The 16,310-nt window shown below is 33.8% G+C and overlaps 1 protein-coding gene and 1 long non-coding RNA gene across 3 annotated transcripts in view; both read right to left on the reverse strand.

The window, feature by feature from the left end:
* LOC148619545 (beta-1,3-galactosyl-O-glycosyl-glycoprotein beta-1,6-N-acetylglucosaminyltransferase-like) overlaps nt 1-14,736 on the reverse strand; it is a 36,224-nt gene extending 21,488 nt beyond the window's left edge. Inside the window, exon 1 of one of the 2 annotated variants that reach the window (XM_088579568.1) lies at nt 14,628-14,736. The gene's annotated coding sequence lies outside the window, so the exon portion shown is untranslated. Of the gene's footprint in view, nt 1-4,105; nt 4,180-14,627 lie in introns of those variants that run through there. The other variant, XM_088579567.1, reaches the window with a different exon arrangement.
* LOC148619546 (uncharacterized) lies at nt 7,688-9,715 on the reverse strand. Its single transcript, XR_015921310.1, has 2 exons — nt 9,584-9,715; nt 7,688-9,154 (listed from the first exon to the last, which is right to left on the reverse strand). It is a non-coding gene; the product is annotated as an uncharacterized LOC148619546 (long non-coding RNA).
* Nucleotides 14,737-16,310: the final 1,574 nt, after the last annotated feature.

Genomic DNA, 16,310 nt, shown 5'->3' on the forward strand with positions numbered 1-16,310 from the left:
TAAGAGTGAAACATTATTGTATTAGTTGTAAGCTTTTCATGTCTGTCAAACCGTTCGTCTGTCTGTGAACCTTATACTACTTGTTCGAAACATTACTAATTTACTAAATCTTCAACAGATTCGTTGAATTGGACGGTGCAATCTAGCACATTTCCTTTTGCATTTCATTATCTGAATGTTTGCATTTTCCATTTCAAACCATTTGAAAAGAACACGTATGTATTGTCAAACGATGACGAACAATACGCGTTTTCCTCCAAATATTCGGTATGTATTAAATTCATGTTTCCTGTAGATTTCAAATTATAGCAATATATCCACAGGCCCTTGGTACCAGGATTTTTTTTATAACAATATTTATTAAATCATTTTCCCCCATATTTGAGTTATAATGTGTGTGTTCTCAGACACGCCGTTTGCTTTTTAATGCTGTTTATACTATGCCCTGTTTTTTTTTAGAGAAAGAGATAGACGAAAAGCTGGGCATAATATAAACTGCATTAAAAAGGCGGGCACGTCTGAGAACACACATTATAAGTCAAATATAAAAACAAAATGATTTAATGAATACTTTTATGATAAAAAAAAACCCTGGTCCAAAGGGCCTGTGTAAATATCAACACGAACTTTGTCAGACCCTTTTTTATATTTACGGAATACAAGCCATTTTAGCAAGATTTTCATAGGGACGTAACCCACCAACACCCGACAACCTGGTTGGCGGTCTCATTTGGAAAAGGGAAACAGTAAACATTTTTCTTGGAAACTTAAACTATTTTCACTTCGGTAAGTACCTGAATGTTTTGAAATATGTTATTTAAAAGTATCCATGTACTTACCGCGGCTCTAATAAACTGAAAACTTGAATTTATCTACTGCGCCAACTGCTACCGCTCGGGGTAAAACAATGCGATATAAATTGCCAGCCCGTGGTACATTTAAAACAATGATAAAATGGAGTATCCATGATTTATTTTTTAAATAACATTGGTCTTCATGTTTAACTCCATTTACTGTAAATCGCTCTCCGCATAATGTCATTTGATGTTGCCAACAGAACCAGTATAATGTAGAGCATTTGTTACGATTTTATATCCCGTGTCAAAACTAACACTTTTACTGTAAATTACACACTCTACAATTTTCTCTGAAAAACCTTACTAGGACTTAGAGGAGTTAAATAATCTATTAAGATTGTTATTCAGTGGTTTTAGAAGAGTTGTGAATTACACAATGCCACCTCTTCTGTCGAACAACGACCAAGACCATGTGCTGAAGTCATCCAAATGGAAAAACAAAAAATTGAGGCAACGGCATTTCAACATATGAAGTGCGGCAGCCATTCATTTATTCAAATAAATAAAACGCTCATTACCACAATTATGATATACATGTGGACAGACAAAGCAGGGAAGTACATTACGTGCGAGTAACCTTAATATAAATAACAACTAAGAAAATCATCATTTTGAAACTTGCTAATCGTATACCATTTTATTGGTAATAGCTAACGTGCAAAACTCCTGAGCAACACTGCATGTGTATATGTGGCGATACATCGAGTTAGCTGCTTTAGAGAGCAGATAATCTGTGATAGATTTTATGTTGAGTTAGAAATTTTCTTTTTCGCGCAAGAGCGAAAATACTTTTTTTCAACAGCAACCGGAGTTAGGCTGTGTCTATGAGAGGCGGAACAATTTACATTCAAATTGTTAATAATATTCACCGATATGTTGTTATATCGCCGATGTCCTGACTAAGGGAATCTGATAAACCTTCTATAATGCACCATTTGAGTCTGTGTTTTTAAAAATTCAAACAATCACATCCTAACATTTGACGCAACTTCATAAAATTGTCTATTTTTTTAGCCATTCTTGTCTATATATGTAGAACATCGCTCCATCTCTACATATGTAGAACATCGCTCCATCCCTACATATGTAGAACATCGCTCCATCCCTATATATCCTGTATCCTGTTGTCCTATGTTTAAACCCTGAGATTATGATTTAATGTGTTTTCTACATGTGATTTGGCTCTAAATCCGCGTCCAGTAAAATTAGATTTACATGTTTTACATGAACTGTGATTTGAAGTGGCCTGTTATATATATACACACCGGAAGTCTGACGAGGTCAAATACACAAGTTCATGCATTTTTTTCTGGATTTCTACAGGAGTCGCGAGAATTATTGTTACTGATTTTCTTTTTCAATGCTTCTTTAAAATAATTGATTGACCTAACATTACACTCCACTGTTCGCTGCAAAACTTTCCAGTGTACTTCAAGGATGATTAAATTATTACATTCTTTTGATCATACATTACGCACAGACCATTTTCTTTTAGATGGGGAGGGGGTGGGATTTTAGAACATTTATTTCGAAATAAGTTATTTATTTCAACAGAAGCCGGAGCTTTTTTGGCTCAAATTTGGATTATTTGTTTTTTTTTCAAAATAATCCCAGACCCCTCAGTATAAAAATGGTCGGTGCCTTACTATTACTGGAGTCATTTTCCTATTTCTGTCTTCATTCATGGTTTCAATCAAAAGCCTAGAGAAGAGACCGTTAAGAATAAGATTTTAGCTATTACATATAAGCAGCAATGATAAAATTCGGCATATCTGAAATGCCTTTGTACATGTACAGGATACGTTATTGACAACACAGAAAACATCAAACAATGAATTAAAATGCTAACGATCGCGGTGACCCAAGCCTTCTTTTCTACAGACTGCAACCGTTCGTCAAAAAATGGACAAAAGCAGACAACCATCCAAAACGACATAACAACCAATACTATACTCGAATTCACCTCTGCCTTTTTAATTTTTTTTTAATTATCTTTTTAATTTCTCACAAGTCCCTTTAGAAAATTTGCCATTTTATTCATGTCGTTCTGTACTACATCTGTCATACAATTATTTCTCGTTCTTACCTCCGAGATGGAAATATTTCCATATTTATTTTTTCTACGAGAATTTTGCACTGAACGTATTGTTTATTCGCTATATTGTTCCTATGGGTATTTTGCAATGTTCCCTACTATCTCACAATTGAAGAGCTGAAATACCATGATTTCCTGGTAAGAACTAAAAATATTCATTTCATCTTTTAATGTAAGCTTCCCGTTTTCATACAAGCAAAAAACACACGTAGAACACATGCGTATGATATTTAAGAGGTACATTTTAATTTCCTATGAAGCTAGAACTACGAAGCTATGACGGTTAACACGGCACCGATCTGCAGCTTAATGTGGAGTAGTGATATATAGTTATGCAACCCATATGCGAATATATTTTTGTAAAGTACTGAAATTACGATTGCAACAATAATAGCGACTTAAAAAGTCATATGAAAAAGGAAGGTACAATTCGACTAACAACTATCTGAATTATACCTATTTTAAGAAAAGTTTAATCTGGGGTTGAGAATTCAAGGTAAAACAATCTGGAGGATAAGCATTCTTTTAAATTAAACAAACATTAAAAAAAAACGCAGGTTTGTAAGAAATACGCAAAAAAAAAAAAATAGATCAAGTATACAAGACACCATCTTGACTAACGATTGTTTACCTGTATGGTAAGTATTCTGTAAGCACTGAAATTATATCAAGGACACAAGACGCCATCGTGACCAATGATTGTTTACGTGTTTGGTAGGTATTCTGTAAGCACCCAAAAATAAAACCTCATTTCCTAGAAGTAACACATTTCATATGAAATTTTATTTGAGCAACAACTTACTCCATAACTGTAAAATACCGATTTACACCAGAGTAAAAGAACCAGCAAATCTGTTCTCCTTTCTGTCTTTCTTGTATTTGTTTTTGGTTTGTGACACCCATTAGAATTAAACCTTGGTTAATATTTGTTACAGTTACTTGAATTTTCTATCAAAAAAGTCCATTAACAATTCTAAACTAGACCGTCTGAATGATGAACATTTAATCAAACAGTTCAACTGATGAACACTCAATGCGCCATAATTTGATACCATTATGTCAAAAACATTTGTTTGTTTGTCGGGGTTTAACGTCCGAGCAGCAATATTTCAGCTATATTCAGGCGATTGTCAAAAAACATATATATACTTACGAACTTCATGTTTCAGAACTTAACACATCTTCCAATGAAAGCCAGTAACAGATGTCGACATAACACTTCATTCACTAGATCATTGTTATGAAAAGAAGATAAAAGAATTGATTCATATACTTGTATTTCTGAAAGTTAAGATTATTCACCAACATGAAAAGTGCATTTCAATTAGCTATGTAAAGAAGTACTGTCAACTGACAAATGTGTTACCCTATGTAAACATAAAATCAATTATGTTTATACATATCAATTGATCAAACCGGACCCGTGCAGGTCCGGGTGATAAAAGAATAGGCCTGCAGCAGCGCTAAGCTTGTCGTATAAGGCGACTAAATAGTGCTCAGAAACCTAGCCGGGGGCTAGGCGCTCTGCCCACAGAGCAACTGGGATGTGTGCCCCAGGTGGTGGAATGGGGTACCCCTGGCATGTTACAGGCTATAATACGGAAAACCTGACCGCAAACCATAGTGGTGCACCGTGTTGGGAAAGATGCCACGTTCCTCGCACGTTAAAGAACCCTGCTGTGGTATTCGATAGGAGTAGGAACCTTTGCGCTCCGCCACAGGAGGCTAAATTGCCCGATCTTATCCATCCCCCCTTTTTCTAGTGGCAATCAAAATTTGTCGACCCTATTATCCTTGTGACCCATCCTTTTTTTTCATTTCATGTTCATTATATCATCCATTTCATGTTCATTTTCTGAATATAGCTGAAATATTGCTCGGACGTTAAACCCCAACAAACAACAAACAAACATTGATCAAACCGGACACGTGTAAACGCTAAAAGAAATTTGGAAGAATCTTATTGCCCCAATAACATAATCATCTTAGAGATACTGTTTACAGTGAAATCAGACCTTTATTGTTCAGTGTGTAAACATAATAAAACATGAAAGTGAAATAGTTATTGGGAGATGAACGGATCTCTCCACTCCCAAACGTTACATGAACGGCCTTCGGCCGTTCATTGAGTTTTGGAGCTCCGAGATCCATTCGTACATGCATGAACGACGGAAAATAGCTGTTCATTCCTATATTATATGCTGTTCAAACTTCATTATATGCTGTAAAAAAGCTTTGATTATCTAAATGCAAGGTGTAAATAATCGGAACTTTTAAACATGATCAATTTTGTACAGCACATTGTGAAAAAAATCAAGGAAATTTTGCAATTAGGCATTTAGAAACTTGTAGAATTATTTTTAAAGGAAAAAAAATAACACCCGACATTATTGGACATCTATCTTGTTCTCAAATAGAACAGTTAGGTGTAAAGGATAGATCGGAAATGATGAAATTGCATCTGAAAAACTTGTCTTATGGAAGTCGAAACCAAGTAAAAAGTGAAAATTTCGAGATTCCAAAAGATTACTTGAAAACTTATGAGAATACAACTTTACAAATATATATATATGGACATCAGTAAGATTCTTTTGGTTTCTGAAAGTGTTCTGTATGGAAAAATGAGGCTGCACGATTTAAGCAAGCATGACTTTTGATGATGTTAGTTAAAACATATTTATTTATTTATTTGCATATTTTAACACCAAGTCAAAACAATAGAATAAAATGAACTATAGCAAATTAATTACGGGATTTAGAAAAAAGACCTAAAGTCTTGTATATCTATCCGTCTCCTGAAATCATGAATAATAATTATATCATTGATATATAGCATAGCTCGAGGAAGTAGTGTTCTAATGTTCATAACGTGTATTTGGCGAGTTAGATGCAAAGTGAAGAGGTTGATATAATAAATGCTCTAAGTAATTACTCAGGTCATAAGCAATTTTGAAAATTATTCAAAAGAAGTATAGCTCTATAATTTAGGTTTTTAATTTGAAGCTTTGGCTCTGTATCAAAAAAGGTTTGAACCTTGGTAAACATTTCAATGTTTTACTCATCCGACATCTCATCTGATCCAAATTTCATGTAGTCCATGGGCAAGAGGGTCCACCGTGCACCCCAACCTCCGCCACTTACCAATTTCATGGGGAATTTTATGTACCATTATACCTCCCATTACCGAATCAATTTGTCGCCAACGAATATTTTCGGATTCTTTTTCAGTATAAGCCTATATTTGTACCCCACTGGGTCAAAACTAGATTTTTGTGACTCATTTGCTTGAGCGTCTAAGTCTTCGTGGGATATCATGTGTAAACAAACTAAACATATTTAGGTATCATTATTTAACCCAATGTCTTTGCTTTACAATGGCACCAAGAAAGTTGCGTAACACTTAGTGTTTTGGGGTTAAATGAAAAAAAAAATGTACCTCTACCCCGCCGAAAAATCGCTTAAATTGACATATTTTTCAATGTCAAAACCCCTAGAGTATCTATGCTTCAGCAAAAAATTGCTTATTTGGTACTTTTTGTTTATTATTATCAAAATATATACTTCTGTGGATCTTTTGATGAATTTTGGCGATTTTCGTTGTCAGAATTGATCTAAAAAATGCAAAAAAATGGGATTTTCGAATTTTCTGTAAAAAGTAAGATATATTCTATTCTTCAAGTTATTGCTCAACCAAAACGTCTGAAATTTGGTATCATTCGTTAAATAATTTAAATTTTCTACATAAAGAAACCACGGAAAACTAATTTTCATTAAAGAATGTCCAAAAGAATTGAAAATATTATCCATATCCCTAGAAAACTGCTCTCAATATCAAACAGAATTCTCAATCACAGCATATCGACACTGTAGAACTAATATTTTAGGCATTCATAATTTTAGGTACAGATGTACCAAACATATCTGATCAATTTAGGTGCTTAGATTTTCCTTTTAGGTTGACAATAACTATAAAATCGGAAAAATGGGAATTTTCAGAATTTCAGAATTTTCTTCTACACCACCCGCTATTGTCTTTTAGTCAGAATACCGTAGTTTAAACAAGCTTTTTTTGTGATACGGTACATAAATATAGTGTCTTAGCTTCGAAATGAGCATAAGTAATAAATATTTGAACTTTTCCATGTCATGTTAGGTGAAAAATTACCACCCCAAAAAATGCCTCAACATGAACTGAAATGTTACTTTGGCATATAAATGGTGTACAATAGACAATGTTGGGTACTATTATTTTAATTATTGGAGTATTCAACATATCTTCTCATCTCGGGCGCGAATTTTTCAGTTTCAAAGTTGACTCCACGAACGTAACGTTTTCAAATCACGTTTTTCTTTTTTTAAATTGACCATCAAAGTTACCTCATTTGCAAGCATTTTTTCCTGTTCACTACCTGAATCTATTTTTATATTTTATGATAACGTGTGTTTGTTATTAAGAGGAGGCTTTCTGACGATTTGTCTTATTGACTTTTTATACCATGAATTTCGAAATATGACCTAATGTCTGCGTACTATTCAACATCAATTGCGGGGAGATTTTATGATATTTCATTGTTTTTAAAATATTTCTTTGTCGAACGGCCTTATTTGGAGCATGAGTATGGATTAAATTTATCATAGTAACAATCAAATATCTGCCTTTTGCTCTCCTTTTAAATAAACACAACCATGAACAAAATTAAACTTTATTAACCGTTATTAAAATTTTAGTCAACCTCTCACTCGTCAAGGCAGCACAGTATATTTCTATTGAGGGAATCGTCAATTATAGAAACTGTTCCGGCGTCACCAGTTCTAGTTCCGAACATATACGTATACACTACAGAAAGCGCGGGAACAATAACAGGAATACGTTTGATCAGTTTTTGTTGTAGTGAATTTTCGTTCCTTAAAACCGTCATTTGTTTGCTTGCTTTAACAAGATGATAAGGAACAATAACATAAACGATAATTAATGTTCCATTCGACACAAGGTCGTAAAGGTGTTCAATGTCATCAGCAACTTCCTCTTCTTCTGATTCCTGATCAGCAATTTCTTTAATCATTTTTAAGGTAAAAAAAGTTGCCAATTTGGTCAACATTCATGCAATCGTCATAATCTGTGTTTAAACATTTTTCACACGTATAGCAGGACAACGTCCTAATTTTTACTGTTTCTAATTCCGTAGAAAATACCTGGTGAATTATATTGATCGAGTCGATAGGACAGAAAATCCTTCGAGCGCATTTTGAATCATCAGCAGTTTTACAAAGATGTTTTGTTGCAGTCATACAAGTCATGTGCACTTTGAATCACATGCTGCCCACGAATAACAGACAAATCAGCTTGCGTTTTTATGAAACCACCAGCTGCATCTTCAGGACCACGAGCATGCGCAGTCTAAAAAAAGTTTTTATCTACAGTTTTAATATGGGTTTACTTATGTCTCCACGCAACAACTTCCTATATATGTTATACTGTTTTCCCTGACTGTCAGCGTCCGTCATTGCGTCATAACCGATACCTTCATTTTGGCAGCTGTAGTTATACTAGCATGAGTTTGATTATCACAGAATGCGTTCAAGGGAAACCACTTTTCATGGGGGAAAGGGGGGCTTCGTTGAAAATTTTTGAGTTACATGTAGGCCTATACACGTATATAGCCTGGGTAGCGGGATAGCGAATCCTTTTTTTACGGATTTCCTACCAATTTTGTTGAATGGTTAGCTTCGATATGATTTATTTTAACAGAAATTTGTCATGGGAACTCTTTTCTGGTACAGTGACTTGATCTTGTCTGAAGAAAACATCTATGGGCGCGTATGTTTGGTATCGCAAACTCACTGAAGTTCTTTAATTTTTTTTACTGAATAGTTTTGTCCTATTTCAGGCCTACCATGCTTGTTCCATTCTGTTAGAAAATACATCATCTGCACAATTATAAGAAGATTCTGATATTTTGGAATGCCTCCTATAAAGTTTCATATAGTCATTTCTTTTGCGTCTTTTGTCTTCCTTTTGTCTATTTTTTACGTTATATTATCTTTGTCTTTTTGCCCCTGCGTTGTCCTGGTATACTCTTGAATTCTCTTTTGCAATTGGTTTATTTTTATGGTAGGATTTTTGTTTTTGTTGTCTTCTTTTCTGCAATTTTAATTCTTTGTTCAGTCGAATTCTTTCCGCTGATGATAACTTCCTGCTTGCCTGTTGAAAATTTAATTTGTAGATTGCGACATAAATTTCATGCATGACGTCGAATTTTTCCCCAGAAAACAAACGCATAACAAGACTTTGGACATTTATTTTATCACATATCTTTTAACTTAATTGTTCAAAAGATTTCTTTTTATAGTACAAAATAGTACAACATATACACATTCTCGGAATTAAAATAGATATATGCTAAGACCTTTGAATTGATAAAAATAAGCGACTGATTCTTGACACTTATCCAGTAATTTGCCTTGAAAACGTAATTACATGTACTTAAAACAAGATAACTGGACTTTAAAAAGTTAAAGGTGTTCGGTCTGAATCATTGAATCAACAATATTTAGCAGAGATTTAAAAAGCTATTGAAAAGCACATTTAGAACATGCAAGTTATTTTGAAATATAATGTGTATTTTCTTACCGATTCTTCCATTTTTCAATATTGATCCTCTAAGTATCTACTTTTTACGCGTGTCGTACAACTATTTGATCACATATTCTGTGGCCATTTTTGAATTTTTTGTGTTGAATTTTGTATGACGCCATAGTCCGAATCCGCGAAATTCTATCATACAAAATTTTGGAAAATCTGTTAAGTTTTTTAGAAGTGATAGGCAAAAACTTCTTTCTATCGCGATCACTTGGCGTCCGTCGTCGTCGTTAACAATTTTTCAAAACCCTTCTCCTCTGAAACTACTTGACCAATTTGAACCAAACTTGGTATGAATGTTTCTTGGGGTATCCTGCATAGAATTGGTGTGGAGATTTTTGATCCGTCGAAAAACATGGCCGCCGTTTTTAAAAATAGGCCGTAGGGATTAGACATAAGTTTTTCGAATATTTCTCCAAAACCGTTTTGTGAAGTCAAATTTTGTTGGGGTTAAAGTGTTTAAAATGATGAGATCTATCTGTGGTCAAAATTTGGTGAAAATCTGTTGACCCATGTTGGAGTTATTGCCCTTTTTGGACGTTTTTTGCTGATTTTAATGTTATTATTTTTTAAAAATCTTCTCCTCAGAAACCACTTTACAGAATTCAATGAAAGTTGGTATTTTTGTTTTAAAGGGCATCCTTAACAAAATAACCGTTTGGATTTTTGATCTGTTATAAAGCATGGCCGCTGTGACTAAAAATTGAACATTGGGGTCAGACAGCAGATTTTTGCATACATCTCCAAAACGGTTAGGTTTAACCAAAATCTGACGTGGGGTAAAATTATTCAGCATGAAGAGATCTATCTGTGGTCAAATTTTGGTGAAAATTTGTTGACCCATGTTGGAGTTATTGCTCTTTTTGGACTTTTTTCTGTTTATGATGTTATTACTTTAAAAAAATCTTCTCCTCAGAAACTGCTCTACAGAATTCAGTGAAAGTTGACATTTTTACTTTATAGGGTATCCTTAATGAAATGATCGCTGAAAAAACATGGCTGCCGTTTCTAAAAATAGAACAATGGGGTCAGGCAGCAGATTTTTTAATACATTTCCAAATCTAATAGGTTTAGCCAATAGCTTCCAATTGCTGGAATGATCCAATGATCTTTATTATAAGGCTTACAAATGTGTCCAATGAATCAAATGGAGTCAAAATTGTCTAACAACTCCTTGTTAGAGTTATTGCCCTTACAAGGTAAAAATTAAACCAGGTGAGCGATTCAGGCTCCAGGGAGCCTCTTGTATTGTCGCATATTGTAACAAGTTTCCCGGTATTTTTACAGCTTTCTGTCTGTTATTTTCATGTTTTATTTATAACAATAGCGATAGCATAATGAGTTGTAGAATAAAATAGTTGGTATTTGCTATTTTATCATGAAAAAAGAGTTCTCCAAAATTATTCTTATCACGAGTTCATTAAACTACATGAAATAGCGCAAATTACAGTTGAAGTCAACTTTGTGCGCGATGTCTAAGTGTTACGCAACTTTCTTGGTGCCGTTGTAAAGCAAAGACATTGGGTTAAATGATGATACCTAAATATGTTTAGTTTACTTACACATGCTATCCCACGAAGGCTTAGACACTCAAGCAATTGAATCGCAGAAATCTACAGTTTTTGACCCAATGAGGTACAAATATATGCTTATACTGGAAAAGAATCCGAGAACACTCTTTGGCGACAAATTGATACGGTAATGGGAAGTATAAAGGTACCTACAAATCACCATGAAGTTGATGAGTGGGGGGTGCACGGTGGATCCTCCCAGTACATGGACTAATTTGGATCAGATAAGATGTTGGAGAGAGTAAAACGCCGAAATGTTTACCAAGGTTCAAACCTTTTTGATACAGAGCCAAAGCTTCAAATTAAAAACCTAAATTATGGAGCTATATTTCTTTTGAATAATTTTCAAAATTGCATATGATCTGAGTAAATACTTAGAGCATTAATTATATCAACCTCTTCACTTTGCATCGAACTCGCCAAATACACGTTATGAACATTAGAACACTACTTCCTCGAGCTATGCTATATATCAATGATATAATTATTATTCATGATTTCAGGAGACGGATTGATATATAAGACTTGAAGTCTTGTTTCTGAATCCCGTAATTAATTTGCTATAGTTCATTTCATTCTATTATTTTGACTTGATGTTAAAATATGCAAATAACTTAATAAATATACTAACTAATAATAAACTAACATCATCAAAGTCATGGCTGCTTAAATCGTGCATCCTCATTTTTCTATGCAGAACACTTTCAGAAAGCAAAAGAATCTTACTGATGTCCATATATATATTTGTAAAGTTGTATTCTAGTTTTCAAGTAATCTTTTGGAATCTCGAAATTTTCCCCTTTTTTACTTGGTTTCGACTTCGATAAGGCAAGTATTTCAGATTAAATTTCATCATTTCCGACCTAACCTTTACACCTAACTGTTCTATTTGAGAAATAGGTAGATGTCCAATAATGTCGGGTGTTATTTTTTCCTTTAAAAATGATTCTACAAGATTCTCGAAGCCTAATTTTTTTTTCCTCGATTTTTTTTCACAATGTGCTGTACAAAATTGATCATGTTTAAAAATTCAGAACAATTAAGCCTTGCATTTAGATAATCAAAGCTTTTTACAGCATAGAATGAAGTTTGAACAGCATATAACATTTTCATGTAAACTAGATACTATTACAGAACTGCTCAACATTTTGATTAAACTTTACCTTTTGATATTTTGCTATTTTCGAAATGTGTCACCACTCGCCTCACTTTATTTTTTACGTGTATATTCAAATCGAAACATTTCCAAATTTGCTGTAGTTAATATATACATAACTAGAACTGTCCGCTATAGCGGAACTATACCCTCCTAAGGTATGAGACATTAAAGGCAATTTTTAAACTGTTTTTCGGTGTATTTGGCTTTTTAACAGCATAGGGGAATAGCCGGTAGAGCTTTAGGTGACTAATCAAGATAAGAGTTAGAAGTTGGCCTAACAACTGAAATGACACGTGGGTCTTTGCATGGTTGTTGGCTGAATCAATGATATAAAACTTAAAATAAGTTTTTTATAATTTATTTGTTTCCTCGATGCACGTATGTAAGATCTTAGTAAACATCATACAAAATAATGAAAAACGTAAAATGATGACATGATTAACTAAATGATATTTTTTAAATAAAACCAGTAAGTATTGTTAATCGTGAAAACAGGGAACCAGTATAAAACTTTCAATTATAAAATATATAGTTAAATAAACAATGAACTATTAAACTTTTACTTTAAATATTATTCAAATATACTTTAACATCTTAGAACGCAAAGATTTTACATAAATAATGGATCCTTGTTTAAATAACATAAAATAACTGGTCCCTAACTTTAACTTCCGGTAATATGCATACCGAGTAAAAATAACTATTTTATTATTGTTAGCCTACATGTCAAAATTCGTTACATCCTTTTGACTTTAACACCGTTTTTATATGGGAGAACTTATTTTCAATGGCGGCCCCTTTAAATTGGTGGCCATCTCCGATAATCCGATGTATGTGTTTAAGGCTAAAAACCACTAATTCCACTTCCCATAGGCTTCTATGCTAATTTCACAATATTCAATGGCTTCTCTGGATTTTACCTTAACTTTAACCTGCAGAGGACTATATATCAGCATGATTCTACATATATCAGCTCACAATCCTCAGAATGGCACGTGGGGTTAGCAGACTTGCAGTGCAGTACTGGTCACCGGAAGTGAAGGGTCTATAAATAACATGGGAAATCCCAGTGTTTTCACAAGATAGGGGTATATTTAAAAATCATTATGGAGATTAGGCTTCACATCACAAGCAAAATGCACCTATAAAATGTACAGAAATGTTTTTCCTTTCAGAAACTGTTTAAATTTTTTAAATAAGATGAGAACTTTTTTTCACAGCACTATGAGGAACAGGGGTAATTTCTGCGTAGGACTATTTTTGCGTAAGTTCCAAATGCTCATTGGTTGAATTGGTGGTCTGTAACCTTAACCACTCTTGGATAGCTTCATACGCGCATGTGCTAAGTTTGATGCAAAATCACAAAAAAAATTCAATTCTTTGATTTTTTAGTTACCTTGGCAACACCTAACATATTGATTCTTTTTTTTTGCATACTATTATAGAGCTTGTCAAACTTTACGACCAAACCATTTCAAGTTCCTGGCCATCTTGGTATTAGAGATATTGCAGTGTCATATATTATGACATATCCACATTTTCAGCCGAAGTTTATATGTTTTAGCTCTATTCTATGTTCCAACTTCCAATTTGTTTCCGAAAATTCACCGGTAAAAATAATGATACAGAAGAAACCGCGCAAAACAAGAAGTCCCAAACACTCGTACAAAATCTCGCACACAAAAAGTCGGAGATTTCAGTCATATATTTCAGCGAAGTACGCCAAGACAGAACTGTAAGAAAACTAAGGCAAAGGTGGGCCATGGGGTGGTGGGTTTCCTCTTTTGTTGGCAAATTTTATAAACTTTGTGCAAAATTCGAAAAATGGGCAAATAAAAGAATGTAATTAATGAAATTGTTGACCGAAATACCTCTTTCCAAAATAAATTTCTGGACCAGACTAAGAAGTAAAGCAAACATATTATTCATTCTAAAAATTTCCGTATTAACAATATGGAGCATTGTTCCGAATTAAACATAATATCTACTTACAGATATAAGAATATTCGATGATTTTTAAATATTTAACGATTAAAAGCTCTTTTACACATTTCTTCGTTACTATTGAATAGCAGTCAAGTAAGGATTTGCTTGGGGGCTTTATTAAGAATTAAAATACATTGCTTAGACGCATTAGATAAAAGCAAACTGTCCCACATTCCTTTGATACCATTTATCCAGTTAAAGCTTCGTGTCTCTCAGCAGATGTGTGTGCTTTTTTCTGATAACAAAATTTAGTTCTCCTTATAATTATTGCTCCTTATAAATCGGTCAGACACTTATTTCAGATAAACAAATGACTTACCCGCAATGAAATATGCCATCTGCCTATTGTAAATAAACCTTGCTACACACACACATATAGAATCAATGGAAACACATTTGAATGAAAGATCCACTCTTTTATTGATTATTTCCATAAATATAATGGAATCATAAGGACTAGTACAGAAATCCACATTCCAATGATTTCGTATCCGATAAAGCATCAATGCTCAAGCCTCAGTGTTTAGTGGTGCTAAGAATAGAAATATTACTATTATATTTATAATGTTTTTTTGGAGGGGATTACTTTTTGTGGTATAAGATATATTTGAAATATTTTCTATACAATTGGGACTTTGACCTGTAATATTAAAGATTTTTTTTTCAATTTTTCAGCTACTTCATATTTAATGGAATGTCTCGTGTAAGAATTTCCATTCACCTTCCCAGAGAACCGAACTGTGGGAAAACGAAAAACTCCTTACATATGCGACAGTGTAGATATGTTGAGGGCCAACTATGTCTTTTCATGTCTTTATTTTCCCTTTTACGTTAAAGCATATGCAAAAAAAAAGTTCTCAATCAAGAGATCGAATTTTGAAAACTTTCCTTAAAAATATTTTTGATTTGTTTGATATTGAAACATATCAATTATTGATGCTTTTCGAGCAGAAATCTCGACTGAATAAATATTTAATGATTTGGATTGGTTTCATAATTCTATAGGTATAGGCATTTCCAGTTAAGTGGGGAATCAAAATTATACGATACGGTTCTAAACATTCTTTCTGTAAACTGATGTATGAAAGATGTCTTTTCAAAAACAATGAACTAAAAGCAGCAAAAATGTCTTCTTTCATCGGATATGACCTTCAAATTGCCGTACGCTTGGTGTTTTGCAAGAATCGGGAATCGTTCTGGCTACAAACCACTAATGTCACTTCTCATAGGCTTCAGTGCTTATTTCACTGAGTTCAGTGAGTTGTGGAGCTTCTACCTTAAGTTTAACATATAGAAGACTATACATTACCTAAAAGCTGCATATGTACACTTATAGCCCTGAAAATATTATATGGGGTTCACTACCTTACAGTGTGACACAGACTCCTAGAAGATGAGCTAAAAATAGAATGGGAATTCCCCTACACTTCACAAAAGGGGTCTTCATGCAGAATTCTTAATATTTAATTCAGTAAGTTACAGTGACCATTTTATGTAGAAATAAAGAAAATATAATTCCCTGCCAAACACAAGCTCACTTGTGCAGATTTGATGTGCACTTTTTCCACAGCAACATTACAAAAGTGCACTAAAACTGGTGTAGGACTATTTTTGCGTACGTTCTAAAAGCTCATTGGTTGAATTAGTGGTATGTAACCTTCAATCACTTGGAGCACCGGAACTCAACCTCGTTTTAGTGGGGTTCGTGATGGTCTTTCTTGTCTTCACTCTTAATAGACCGACTTTTCGTGGTAACTGCGGTGAAGTCGATGATCATGCTAAATATGCATGCACACTTCTGCGAGGAAAATACTTATGCTCTACCCCAAGCTTACCATTCGGAAACATATGTCGCATATGCTCATCAAACACCTTCAGTAACACGAACGTATTTAGTTCTCTCTGTGTGGGACTTGTTTTTCTTTGTTCTTGTTCTTGTATTCATTACATAATGACTGCTGCATATATTTGTCCACGGATTTTCTCTCGATCACCACATCGG

The sequence above is a fragment of the Perna viridis genome, chromosome 4 (assembly GCF_037379345.1).
Source record: "Perna viridis isolate PV_CMFRI_1.1 ecotype Kerala chromosome 4, ASM3737934v1, whole genome shotgun sequence".
NCBI classification, from domain to species: Eukaryota; Metazoa; Mollusca; class Bivalvia; order Mytilida; family Mytilidae; genus Perna; species Perna viridis.